The sequence below is a fragment of the Rhinoraja longicauda genome, chromosome 4, assembly GCF_053455715.1.
Source record: "Rhinoraja longicauda isolate Sanriku21f chromosome 4, sRhiLon1.1, whole genome shotgun sequence".
Classification (NCBI taxonomy): Eukaryota; Metazoa; Chordata; class Chondrichthyes; order Rajiformes; family Arhynchobatidae; genus Rhinoraja; species Rhinoraja longicauda.
The window spans coordinates 49,387,066-49,401,791 of record NC_135956.1 but is presented as its reverse complement, the minus strand read 5'-3'; the positions used below and the strand labels follow the sequence as shown (position 1 = coordinate 49,401,791).

The window sequence follows — 14,726 nt, the reverse complement described above, 5'->3', positions numbered from 1 at the left end:
CAGATTACAGATTTCAGATTAGTTTACTGCATGTACACCAGGCTGCAATGAAATTCCTTGTTCACATGGAACCCATGGAGAAAATAGCATACAATGAGAAATACTGTAGACACAATGACGGGTGCAAACAGCAGAATGGTGCAAACATTGCAGTGGGATCTGAAGTAGAGCATTAAATATCAAAGTGCAATGACAGAATAACCAAATGAAGTAGATTAAGAATACATGGCAGCACCTATGGGAATGGGGTGTGAAAGAGGTGATTAGTTTTAGAGTCTGATCCCAGTCTGAAGAAGGATCCCGATTTAAAATGTCACTTGTCAACTCCCTCCCCAGATAGTGCCTGATCTGATGAGTTCCTCCAGCACTTAGTGTTTTGGACAATCAAAATAAAGCAGATTTACTGGGAGTCTCCTGCCTGCTAGCCTGGACTGCTTTGGATGAGATGAATGGGATATACCATTTTGATCCAATGTTGAATGCTACTTTGCCAAGGTTGCATTCCCCATCTCGTTGTACCCCTGTACAATGACAATAAAGATATATTGTATTATATTGTATTGTATTGTATTGTATTGTTGCACCAGTACTTTCAGTAACATCTCCCACACCTTGGCTCCATTGAGTTGTATTGCACAGAAACAAGCCCTTCAGCTCATCACGTCCAAGGAAGTTATCAAGTATTCACATATTCTTATACCATTCACCAGGTCTTGGTCCATAGTCTTCTTAGTGATTTAAATGTTCCTCAAGATAATTCATACATGCTTCAAGAATCTGTGCCTGCGCTGCCCCTTAAGGCAACGCATTTCACAGGACTCTCCAATCACCGAAACCTCCAAGAGGAGTACAAACCTCTGTACTCCTCCAAGTTAGTCCTGTTGTGCAGCCCACGTTAATTATTTGGTTATTGGTGACTGTGCTTTGATCTGCCCATGCCCCGGGACCTGGAATTCCTTCATTCCCACCCTACCCCCCTTCTCTCTCTCTTTCTCTCTCTATCTTTCTCTCCCCATCTCCCTCCCTCCCTCCCTCCCTCCCTTTCCCTCCCTCCCTCCCTCCCTCCCTCCCTCCCTCCCTCCCTCCCTCCCTCCCTCCCTCCCTCCCTCCCTCCCTCCCTCCCTCCCTCCCTCCCTCCCTCCCTCCCTCCCTCCCTCCCTCCCTCCCTCCCTCCCTCCCTCCCTCCCTCCCTCCCTCCCTCCCTCCCTCCCTCCCTCCCTCCCTCCCTCCCTCCCTCCCTCCCTCCCCCTCCCTCCCTCCCTCCCTCCCTCCCTCCCTCCCTCCCTCTCTCCCTCTCTCCCTCCCTCCCTCCGTTTCTCCTCTTTCATCTTAGATCAAGTCCTTTTAAAACCTGCCTCTTACGGTTACCTTACTAATGTCTCCTTTTGTGATTTAAACACAACTGTGCAGCATCTTGGGACTAGGTCAAAGGAGCAACATAAATGCAAACCATGGCTAGTGTTTGTCCTGTTTCTACTCAAAGATTGTTTTCAGTAAAGATTTCTTCATTCCTACATCAGTACAGTTTGTTTAGTTTGGGGTATATTGAAATGCAAGGCTTTGACTTCTGAGATGTGGACAGAGGACTAAAACTGTTTTTTTATATTTCTTTATCAGCTCAGCTATGGCAAATTACAAGTAATCAGATGGAGAATTTTCCCTCAATTCAGCTTAAAAAATATCGTGGTAATATTTCCTGTTTTATACAACAAATCCAATATACCTGCAGGTTCTGCTTTTTAAATTCAATATTCCTTTGGAGTCAACATTATTAAATTGATATTCTGTCAGACCCTATGACAGTTGATGACTTGGACACAGCAACAGAAATAACCACATGAAAAAGCATCCTGACGTAAATCCTTTATAGATGTAAAACAAAACCACCCAACATTTCTCTATGAATTTTGTGCAAATATGTCATTTGGAAAATATAATATACAGGAGTCTTGGCATCATGGTCTCTTGCAACCAGAATCCTAGATGGATTAACTGTCTTGTGACTGAGCAAAAAGCAACCACACTTCCTCCGTGTGTTTCAATGCAGCAGAAGTGAAACACGTTTACTCTTAAAGTAACTATTCTTTTCCTCTCGCACTCATCGTCAAGGGAAATGTTGGTCTTGCTGCTAACAATGCTTATTTGCACACTTAATCTGATCAGTGCCAAAGCCAATTTAATTCATTGCATTATGACCCTCAGTTCAGCTTTGTGATTAATCTGATCAAACAATTTAATTGTCCACACCTCGTTTTATATGCATCGTGGGATGCAGGCAGGACTCAATATGGCATACGTCAGAATGTAAAAGCTTCAACTCCACAGACTTAAAAATATAAATCTAGCCATTCACTCAAATGCAGCAGAGAATGAAGGCAGCACAGTGATTGAGCTAATAGAGCCATTGCCACACTATGCCAGAGTCCTGGGTTTAATCCTGACCTTGGGTGCACTCTGTGTGGAGTTTACATGTTCTTTCTGTGACCATGTATGTATTGTCCAGTTGCTCCGTTTCCTCCTACTTCCCAGTGACTGTTGCTCTAAATGACAGAGAATTCCAAAGAATCAAATTCTTCTTATTCTGAGACTGTTTTTCCTGGTTCCTCCCAGCAGATAGGCTATGGACCTCTGTAAGAAATTTTAGATGTTTCAGTGAGATCATCTCTTATTCTTCTGAACCAATAGGGAACACAGGCCTTGTCTGCTCAATCTCTCCTCTTCTGACAAATCTCCTGTCCTTGGAACCACTGTAGTCGATCTTCACTGCACTCCCTCTAGAGCAAGCTCACCCTTTCTTTCCTTCCATTCAAGGGATGTTGGCTTCACAGGCTGAGCCAGCATTTCATTGCCTATCTCTCATTGCCTTGGAAAAGGTGGCAGTGAGATGCCTTCTTGAACCGCTGCATCATTGAAGTGTGGGTACACCCACAATGCTATTGGGAAGAAAGTTCCAGTCCATTTTGACTCAGCCATGGTGAAGGAACGGCGATATAGTGCATTCAGAAAGTATTCAGACCCCTTCTCCTTTTCCACCTTTTTTTACGTTACAGCCTTATTTTAAAATGATTAAATTCTTTTTTTTTAATCATCACTCTACACACAATACCCCATAATAAAAAAGTGAAAACAGGTGTTTAGACATTTTTGGAAAGTAATTAAAAAGAAATAACTGAAATATCATATTTACATAAGAATTCAGACCCTTTACTCAGTACTTTGTTGAGGCACCTTTGGCAGCGTTTACAGCCTCAAGTCTTCTTGGGTATGACGCTACAAGCTTGGAACATCTGTATTTGGGTAATTTCTCCCATTCTTCTCTGCAGATCCTCTCAAGTTCTGTCAGGTTGGATGGGGAGCATCGATGCACAGCTATTTTCAGGTCCCTCCAGAGATGTTCGATCGGGTTCAAGTCCGGGCTCTGGCTGGGCCACTCAAGGACATTCACAGTCTTGTCACAAAGCCACTCCTGCGTTGTTTTGGCTGTGTGCCAAAGTTTAGACAGTTGTGTGAGCTTCCCTCAAACTCTATTATCGAATGTACCTAGTTTTTTGCTCGTATACAACAAGTTGGCGAGCCGATAGAGTGCGATATTAACGTTTCGGCTACTATAGTGTTTAGCCACCATGTTTCCACGTATCTATGCTTTATTTGTTTTTACAAGGAAAGATGTAGATTGGTTATTTCCTACTACCCAATGGTAGCGCTTGTTAGTAGTTGCTCCGCCTAATATGCGCTATATATTACCAAGAGCTTGCTTACGTAGGGCAGTTGCAGTAGCTGTTAGTCACTGTGATGTCTTGCAGATCAGTGCTGTGTGGACTTTAATAAATGTGTGTTGCATTTTCGACGCGTGTACAACTCCACACATTACAGGGTCTGAATACCTTCTGAATGCACTGTATTTCTAAGTCAGGATGGTGTGTGACTTTGAGGGCAAATTCCAAATGGTGGTGGTGCAAAGCTTTTGCTGCCCTTGTCCTTTTACCTGATAGAGGTTGTGGGTTTGGAAGGTGCTAGAATGAGACAAACTGCTGTTGCTGTGTGTTGGTGGTAGTTTGAGTTAATGGCTGGGGATGCACTGCTATATCCTGTGTGGCTTTAGACTTTAGAGATGAGATACAGCGCGGAAACAGGCCCTTCGGCCCACCGAGTCGTGCTGACCAGTGATCACCCTGTAAACTAGTTCAATCCTACGCACCAGAGACAATTAACCTACAAACCTGCACATCTTTGGAGTGTGGGAGGAAATCGGATCATCTGGAGAAAACCCATGCCGTCACAGGGAGAACGTATGAACTCTGTACAAACAGCAGCCAGAGTCCGTATCGAACCCGGGTCTCTGGCACTGTAAGGCATCAACTCCACTGCTGAATCACTTTGCGCCCTTATGGCTTTGAGCTTGTTGAGTGTTTACTGAAGCTGCCTGCACTCATCCAGACAATTAGAAAATATTCCATCACACTCCTGACTTGAGCCTCATAGATGATAGGCAGGCTTTGGGGAGTTCAGAGGTGTGTTACTCACCACAGGATTCTCAGCCTGTGACTTTCCCTTGTAGCCACATCATTTACTGTATATGGCTACTCCAATTCAGTTTCTGGTCAATAATAACTCTTAGGGTATTGATAGGGTAGGAGACAAAAACTGTACACAAGATTCCAGATGCAGGCTCAACAAGGTCCTGTTTAATCCAGCAAGGCATTTTTATTCTTGAAATTATTCTGAGGGCAGCACAGTGATGTAGCAGTGTAGTTACTTACTGCCTTAGGGTGTCAGAGACCCAGGTTTGATCCTGACTACGGATGCTTGTCTGTACGGAGTTTGTACGTTCACCCTGTGACCTGCGTGGGTTTTCTCCAAGATCTTCGGTTTCCTCCCACACTCCAAAGACGTACAGGTTTGTAGGCTAATTGGCTTGGTGTAAATGTTAAAGTGTATGTAGGATAGTGTTAATGTGCGGGGATCACTGGTTGGTGTGGACTCGGTGGGCTGAAGGGTCTGTTTCCGCACTAAACTAAAACAATACAATATAATACAATACAATATATCTTTATTGTCATTGTATAGGGTACAACGAGATTGGGAATGCGATTTCCATTCGATGCAATAAATTAATTCGCTAATTTTTAGACAGTCCAGAGAAACAAAATTAGAAACATTTAAAACAGTATAAAGTGCAATTGTCGCTGTGCGACATGACCATTCGAAGGAGACAGTTCATGGGGGGGGGGGGGGGGGGGGGGGGGCACTCAGCCAGACCGGTTCAGAGCAGCTATAGCTCTGGGGATAAAGCTGTTCCTAAGTCTGGAGGTGCGGGCGTAGAAGGCCTTGTAACGTCTGCCGGATGGTGGAAGTTCAAACAGACTATTGCAGGGGTGTGAGGAGTCTTTATGAATGCTGGTGCCTTTCCTGAGGCATCGTGTATTGTAGATGCCCTCCAAGGCTGGAAGCTGTGTCCCGATGATCTTCTGAGCTGTGTAGACTACCCGCTGAAGAACTCTCCTCTCCGCCTCCGTGCAGCTGAGTATAACACACAGGGATGCCATGCGTTAGGATGCTCTCTGTGGTGCAGCGGTAGAAGGTCGTCAGCAGCTGTTGGGGCAGACCAGTCTTTTTCAGTGTTATTAGGAAAAACAGTCGTTGCTGTGCCTTCTTGACCAGCGCAGCGGTGTTAGTGGACCATGTGAGGTCCTCCGAAATGTGTGTGCCCAGAAACCTGAAGCTGGACACTCTCTCCACACTGTCCCCATTGATAAAGATCGGGGTGTGTTCCCCATTAAGTGACCTCCTGAAGTTGATGATCAGCTCCTTGGTCTTAGAGGTGTTTAGGGATAGGTTGTTATCTGAGCACCAGTCCGCCAGACACGTGATACTGTGAGCGAATGTAACCTAGGTGCACCTGTTATATGAAGCCCAGATCTGGTAGGCACAAATAATCATTTCCTCTGTCGTGTGTTTCATCACCGTTGGTGATCAGCCCGATCACTGTTTTGTCGTCTGCAAACTTAACAATGGTGTTGGTGGGGAATGCAGGAACACAGTCGTGTGTGAAGAGGGAGTAGAGCATGGGACTCAATACACAGCCCTGTGGTGTGCCGGTACTCAGGGTGATAGTGGAGGAAAAAACTAAATGAAATCTTTTCCAATAAAGGCAGTAGGAAACTGTTCTGTCTATTGTGCTTGTTGCCTTTCAAGTTTTAAATTCTTATCCATATAGATTAAGCTTCAAGTACCCATCCCGATGCACATTAAATGTGATGAAAGTCTCTGATCCAAACAACCTTACTGGCAACGGGTTCCAGACTCCCACTGCCTTGCTGAAAAAAATCTTTCCTGAACTCTCTAATGATTCTAACGATTAAGTTTGGGTTCCTTGATTATTGAAACCTCTGCCAGAGGAAATGATTATTTGTGCCTACCAGATCTGGGCTTCATATAACAGGTGCACCTAGGTTACATTCGCTCACAGTATCACGTGTCTAGGCAGTCTCAGCTCATAACTAAACTTCCCCAATGCTGGCAACATTCCTCTACATCCCCTCTGCACGAGTGTTACCACATCCTGTAGCACAGTGACCAGACCACACACAATTCTCTAGCTGTGACCTGACATCTTAAAATATATTTATTTGTAATCCATATTTCCTTCTGAGATAGAAGAAGGCCATTGGGTCCACGAGTCCGTGCTAGCTCCGAGAGCAATCCTATTAGTCCCATTCCCCCACTTATTTTCCCTGAATCCTATTTCTTCTCAGATATCCATTAACCTACCTACCCTTAACTACTGCACGGGAGATTTACAGCAGCCAATTAACCTACAAATGAACACGGTTGTGGGTGGTAACCAGAGGACTGAAGGGAAATCAACACAGTCTACTGGAGAAGGTATAAACTCTATGCAGGGGACAATGGAGATCAGGATCAAACCTAGGGTTCTAGAGATGTGAGACGGCGGTGTAATGTTCTGAAATTAAGAAAGGTGTGATCCAAATGGAAGTATTTTTAACTATAGTTATCCAGTTGTCTTTACAATCATGAAATCACAATAAATCATGGCAACAAGCAGAGATGAGATTTTGTTGGCATCCGCATGTAAAGTAATTATCCCACTGTGTTCTGGAGCTGTACCACAAAACACAGTAAGACTCAGCAATGTTTAATTATCCCAATCAACAGAGATAATGAAAGTTCTTTACTTGCCTGAAATTAGTTCTATAGCTGGAATGGAATTTCTAAACTTATATAAAAGTGAACAAATACAAACCGAAAAACAATGATTTACAAGGTAGGCAACATTATGGCCAGCGATTCATGGGCTTGTTTAGCCAAGAGATGCAGAATTTGAAACAGACTCATCTACCCAACGAGTCCACACTGATCGCAGATCACCAGTTCACATGTTATGCAACAGGGAGAACGTGAAAACCGCACAAACACCACCCGAGTTCAGGATGGAACCCGGGTCTTTGGCGCTGTGAGGCAGCAATTCTACCTGCTGCGCCACTTTGCTGCCCTGCAAAAGAGAAGTCTGGAAGCATGGTAGAACTGGAAGCTCTAGGGATAGTAGACAAATTATTATTGCCTTCATAACTATTCAGTTGGGTTGTTGGGGTGAGGTATGGTCAGAGGGGGAGGCAGGAGGTGATATTAGTCTTATTCTGCTCATATGTACGTACTGGACTCTTGTACCTACTGAACTCTTGTATGATTGCTTGCAGAGAAGATTGGGCTCATTTACAATGAGGTTGCACAAATACATAAAGCCTTTGTGCAAATGCATGGACTTGCTCATGTGCATATGCACACATATCCACATATACACTTATGGACACAGATACACACATCAAGAGTGCATTCAGAAAGTATTCAGACCCCTTCACTTTTTCCACATTTTGTTACGTTGCAGCCTTATTTTAAAATGGGTTAAATTCTTTTTTTTAATATCATCAATCTACACACAATACCCCATAATAAAAAAGCAAAAACAGTGAGAAATTTTTGCAAAGTAATTAAAAAGAAATAACTGAAATATCACATTTACATAAGTATTCAGACCCTTTGCTATGACACTCAAAATTGAGTTTATGTTCATCCTGTTTCCATTGATTATCCTTGAGATGTTTCTACATCTTGATTGAAGTCCACCAGTGGTAAATTAAATTGACTGGACATGATTTGGAAAGGCATACACCTGTCTATTTAAGGTCCCACAGTTGACAGTGCATGTCAGAGCAAAACCAAGTCATGAAGATGAAGGAATTGTCCATAGACCTCCGAGACAGGATTGTGTCATGACACAGATCTGGGGAAGGTATAAAACAATTTCTGCAGCATTGCAGGTCCCAAAGAGCAGAGTGGCCTCCGTCATTCTTAAATGGAAGAATTTTGGAACCACCAGGACTCTTCATAGAGCTGGCCACCCGGCCAAAGTGACCAATCGGGGGAGAAGGGCCTTGGTCAGGGAGGTGACCAAGAACCCGATGGTCACTCTGACAGAGCTTCAGAGTTCCTCTGTGAAGATGGGAGAACCTTCCAGAAGGCCAACTATATCTGCAGCACTCCACCAATCAGGCCTTTATGGTAGAATTGCCAGACGGAAGCCACTCCTCAGTAAAAGGCACATGACAGCTCACTTGGAGTTTGTCAAAAGGCACCTAAAGGACTCTCAGACCACGAGAAACAAGATTCTCTGGTCTGATGAAACCAAGATTGAACTCTTTGGCCTGAATGCCAGGCATCACCGCTCATCACCTGGCCAATACCATGCCTACGGCGAAGCATGGTGGTGGCAGCATCATGCTGTGGGGATGTTTTTCAGTGGCAGGAACTGGGAGACTAGTCGGGATGAACGGAGCAAAGTACAGAGAGATCCTTGATGAAAACCTGCTCCAGAGCGTTCTGGACCTCAGACTGGGGTGGAGGTTCACCTTCCAACAGGACAACGACGGTAAGCACACAGCACACAACGCAGGAGTGGCTTTGTGACAAATCTGTGAATGTCCTTGAGTGGCCCAGCCAGAGCCTGGACTTGAACCCGAACGTCTCTGGAGGGACCTGAAAATAGCTGTGCATCGACGCCCCCCATCCAATCTGACAGAGCTTGAGAGGATCTGCAGAGAAAAATGGGAGAAATTACCCAAATACAAGTGTGCCAAGCTTGTAGTGTCATACCCAAGAAGACTTGAGGCTGTAATCGCTGCCAAAGGTGCCTCAACAAAGTACTGAGTAAAGGGTCAGACTACTTATGTAAATGTGATATTTCAGTTATTCCTTTTTAATTACTTTGCAAAAATTTCTAAACACCTGTTCACTTTTTTATTTTGAATGACTTTAATCCATTTTAAAATAAGGCTATAACATAGCAAAATGTGGAAAAATGAAGGGGTCTGAATACTTTCTGAATGCACTGTATATCCACTGAAATATATACATATGTGTGCACTGTTAGATATACACACAGAGTGAATGACCAGTGTCCACCACCACAGATCCAGCATCACAAGGAGTTAGAATTTTCAAGGAAACCTGGGAGCATAGTTTCCACGTTTAAAAAATAAACAGGGAAGCAATTATCAAAAGACAATTGGGTAACTTTTCGGCTTCGGCTTCGGCTCACTGGTGTTAATCTGGCAGAATGAAATCCCTCCTCCCACAGTATTGGACCTGAGGAGTGAAAGGTGAATGGGTTCCCTGATGTGTAGGTGAGCTGTTTGACCTTGCAGTGAAGACATGCATTTACCTGAGTTTAATTATCTGGGTGAATTAACTCATTGGTCTGATTGCAAATGTGAAATATAGTAATTATGATGTAAATATTACCTGAGGAATTTTGTAGTCTAAAAGATTATGGTTTACAACAATTGAATCTGTAATAATCTGAAAACTCCTTGAAGAATGTCAAAGATAACAGGCAATGAAATTCTACAATTGCGATTATGTGATCTTCAGTGAGTTTGTGAGCTTTGTGTGCAGTTATAATCAATAACCAGCAGGAGCTTTGATCCAGTTTATATTTACAGGACCTGTGGATATGGTAGCTTCTCTTAAAATTGTTTAGTCTTCTATTTTAGATCTTTATAGGAATCATTGTTAAACAAGCAATGCTTTTTAAAGAAAAAAAATCTTGCGTTTAACGGAATGACTTTCAATTGTCTGCTTAAGGTCTCAATATTTTATACCAAATATTTTTACCAAGAGGTTTATAACAATATGCAGTACTGTCAAAGTAGCAATGACAAGATACGATTGAGCAGCAATAAATATTGGCCAGAGTAAATGGGTCCTGCTTTGAAGCAGTGCTATCTTGCCGTTGAAGAGAGGAAATAAGGCACGGTTGAGTTTTTTTTTAGTTTAGTTTAGAGATACAGCACGAAACAGGACCTTCGGCCCACCGAGTCCGCACCGACCAGCGATCCATTCACATTAACGCAATCCTACACAGACTAGGGACAATTTACATATATAACCAAGATGATTAACCTACAAACCTGCACGTCTTTGAAGTATGGGAGAAAACCGAAGACCTCGGAAAAAACCCCACGTGTTCACAGGGAGACCGTACGAACTCCGTAGAGACAGCACCCATAATCGGGATCGATCTCAGGACTCTGGCGCTGCAAGCGCTGTAAGGCAGCAACTCTACCGCTGCGCCACTGTGCCGCCCTTCACCACCTGCCACCAGTTTAACATCTTATTTAAAACACGGATGAGCACTTGAAATGCTAACGCATGGTAGGCTACGGACTAAGTGCTGGTAAATATGATTAGTATAGATAGGTATGTGATGTTCAACTTTCACACGGTGGGCTGAAAGGCCTGTTTCTGTGTTGGATAACTCACTTTTTGGGCAGTGTAGGGTCCAACCCCAATCCACCCCATTCCATTACTCACCCCCCCCCCCCTCCCCCTCCCCCAACACCCAAATGTCCCAATACTGCATGGAGTGCCAGTCGAGACTTTTGGTGTTAATCAAAAGTTATTTGCAGATAAACCTCAAAGCTCAAAATAATAATTATTGCCCACTGAACCATAGCTATGATTTAACATTCATGCGTATCTTCCACTGATCAGTATTTTTGATCATCCGGACGGCTGTATTAAGTGGCAAATTAGGAATTTCCCTTTTTTACCTGACATCTGACTGGAGCATGCAAACTTTTCTCGATGAAACGCGCCACTCACTCCTGTCACTGTGGTTGACTGTGCTTAACTGCAATGTAAAGTACAATCAATAGTCTGGAGAAGTCTGTATTTTTGATTACTCACTGTCAAACGTGCCTCATATACTATAAAAGACATTGGACCTTCCATGCCAAACAACCATGCTCCTCTTTTATGGATCAACCCCAAAAATCCTCAACATCTATCTTTAAATTAGATACTCAATTTATTTCTGGATCAATAGAGTCCAAATTCCCTATTTATTGATGCCAGTGATAAGAAAGCTACCGTGGGAGGGATTAATTCAGTCCATTTTTGCAATGTAAAATTTATGCCTGTATTATTTATCTCCTATTATATATGGTTTGCTTGCCATCTTTCCTCTGAAGCTGGCTGTTGGGTGATCGACAGAAAGCAAGCACGTGATGGCTCCAGGCCATGTCTAGGGTAAACTATGCAGACATCTGCCCATTCTTTGCCTTACACTTGTGCATTTAAGCCTTTATAGTGCTTTGGTTGCTGAAAGTCTGAACCAGTAATGGCGCTGTGAGGAGGTAAATTACTTATTGGGTAGAGGTTTTGCAGTCTGCCTTTTTGTGATGATGTCTTCTATTTAATTCCTGCTACCTGAGAGGACTAGATCGAGTAGATGCACAGAATTGCTTGCCCAGAGTAGGGGAATCAAGGACCAGAGGACATAGGTTCAAATTGAAGGGGAAAAGATTTAATAGGAATCTGAGGGGTACCTTTTTCACACAAAGGGTGGTGGGTGTATGGAACAAGCTGCCAGAGGAGGTAGTTGAAGCTGGGACTACCCCAACGTTTAAGAAACAGTTAGACAGGTACATGGATAGGACAGGTTTGGAGGGATATGGACCAAGTGCAGGCAGGTGGGACTAGCGTAGCTGGGACATGTTGGTCGGTGTGGGCAAGTTTGGCGGAAGACCCTGTTTCCACACTGTATCACGATATGACTCTATGACTCAACTGCAGGAAATCAACATTAGGCAGGAAATGGTGTTGGGTAGACTGATGGGACTGAAGGCTGATAAATCCCCAGGGCCTGATGGTCTGCATCCCAGAGTAATTAAGGAGGTGGCGCTAGAAATTGTGGACGCATTGGTGATCATTTTCCAATGTTCTATAGATTCAGGATCAGTTCCTGTGGATTGGAGGGTAGCTAATGTTGTCCCACTTTTTAAGAAAGGAGGGAGAGAGAAAACGGGAAATTATAGACCAGTTAGTCTGACATCAGTGGTGGGGAAGATGCTGGAGTCAATTATAAAAGACGAAATTGCGGAGCATTTGGATAGTAGTAACAGGATTGTTCCGAGTCAGCATGGATTTACGAAGGGGAAATCATGCTTGACTAATCTTCTGGAATTCTTTGAGGATGTAACTAGGAAAATTGACAGGGGAGAGCCGGTGGATGTGGTGTACCTTGACTTTCAGAAAGCCTTTGACAAGGTTCCACATAGGAGATTAATGGGCAAAATTAGAGCACATGGTATTGGAGGTAGGGTACTGACATGGATAGAAAATTGGTTGACAGACAGAAAGCAAAGAGTGGGGATAAATGGGTCCCTTTCAGAATGGCAGGCAGTGACTAGTGGAGTACCGCAAGTCTCGGTGCTGGGACCGCATCTATTTACAATATACATTAATGACTTGGATGAAAGGATTAAAAGTACCTTTAGCAAATTTGCAGATAATACAAAGCTGGGTCGTAGTGTCAACTGTGAGGAAGATGCTATGAGGTTGCAGGGTGACTTGGACAGGTTGTGTGAGTGGGCAGATGCATGGCAGATGCAGTTTAATGTGGATAAGTGTGAGGTTATCCACTTTGGTGGAAAGAATAGGAAGGCAGAGTATTATCTGAATGGTGTCAAGTTAGGAAAAGGGGACGTACAACGAGATCTGGGTGTCCTAGTGCATCAGTCACTGAAAGGAAGCATGCAGGTACAGCAGGCAGTGAAGAAAGCCAATGGAATGTTGGCCTTCATAACAAGAGGAGTTGAGTATAGGAGCAAAGAGGTCCTTCTGCAGTTGTACAGGGCCCTAGTGAGACCTCACCTGGAGTACTGTGTGGACACGTTAGAGGCAGGAAACATGTTCCCAATGTTGGGGGAGTCCAGAACAAGGGGCCACAGTTTAAGAATAAGGGGTAGGTCATTTAGAACTGAGATGAGGAAAAACTTTTTCAGTCAGAGAGCTGTGAATCTGTGGAATTCTCTGCCTCAGAGGGCAGTGGAGGCCAATTCTCTGAATGCATTCAAGAGAGAGCTAGATAGAGCTCTTAAGGATAGCAGAGTCAGGGGGTATGGGGAGAAGGCAGGAACGGGGTACTGATTGAGAATGATCAGCCATGATCACATTGAATGGCAGTGCTGGCTCGAAGAGCCGAATGGCCTCCTCCTGCACCTATTGTCTATTGTCTATTGCCTATTGTCTATTGTCAACCTGTGTTAGATGAAAGAATAAATAAGCAAAGGCCCTTATGCGCATGTCAGGACATTACAATGCCTTTTCCAGACATTTAACAGTTGCTAAATATATTCATCGTTTCATGCAGGAACGATGACTGCCAAGCTTCCTTGCCAGCAATGAGATGGCAATCAGAAAACAATCCCTTTGTAAGTGATATTATTGGATAAACATTAGCAAATAGACCAAGATGTTCCCCCTGCTCTGCTTCAAAATCACTGGGTTCTCTTACACCCAGCTGAGTTTAATTTTAGACAAGACCTCAGTTTCAGATTCAACCCTCAGCAGCTCATCTCCAAAAGGTTTCTGGTGTAGAGAGCACCCCAAATCTTCTGATTCGCCGGGTGAGGGTGCAACAAAATAAGGTCATAAGGTCATAAGGAATAGGAATAGAATTAGGCCATTTGGCCCTCCGCTCTCTCCTAACCCCATTCTCCTGACTTCTCCCCATAACCTCTGACACCTGTACTAATCAAGAATCAATCCATCTCTGCCTTAAAATATCCACTGATTGGGTTCACACTGAGTCTTGGAGTAAATCTCGAATGTAAAAAAATAACGAGAGCAATAAAATGCACAAAGATGCGAGTTTGACATGTCTGAGTTTCCTTCTCTGAGGGTTCACCGTTCTCTGGAATTTCTGCAGCGCAAATGAAGTATTGTATTTACAATGGTAGATGTATTTATTCTGCTTACTCCAAATGCCACTTCTGATCCTTGGGTTTGTTTCACGGCACCATCAATGACTCTTTTATACTCTCTGTAAATACGCTGTTTATGTATGTACCTGGAATTACTACAACAGACTCACTGCAGGTGGCAGTCATAAGTCTGCAGTTACAGCCCTTACAATCTCCTAAGTTCAAAAACATAGACTCGTACAAGAAGACACCAGCATTATTATGTTAAGCCATCACACTAACATCTTTTAGTAATGTGAGATTCAGAGAAATAAAATGCTGACTGTAATACGAGTTGTGCATAACATAGTGACTCAAGATCAGAATCACATTAGCAGAATACTATGGGCACTTAATATCACAGAATTAACTCGAGTATCATCTCCCACACATGCTAAATTC

The 14,726-nt window shown here is 43.5% G+C and overlaps 1 long non-coding RNA gene across 2 annotated transcripts in view; it reads left to right on the top strand.

Annotated features, from left to right (window-relative positions):
• Positions 1–14,726, top strand: part of LOC144593150 (uncharacterized) — a 43,463-nt gene that overhangs the window by 11,360 nt on the left and 17,377 nt on the right. The window lies entirely within an intron of this gene.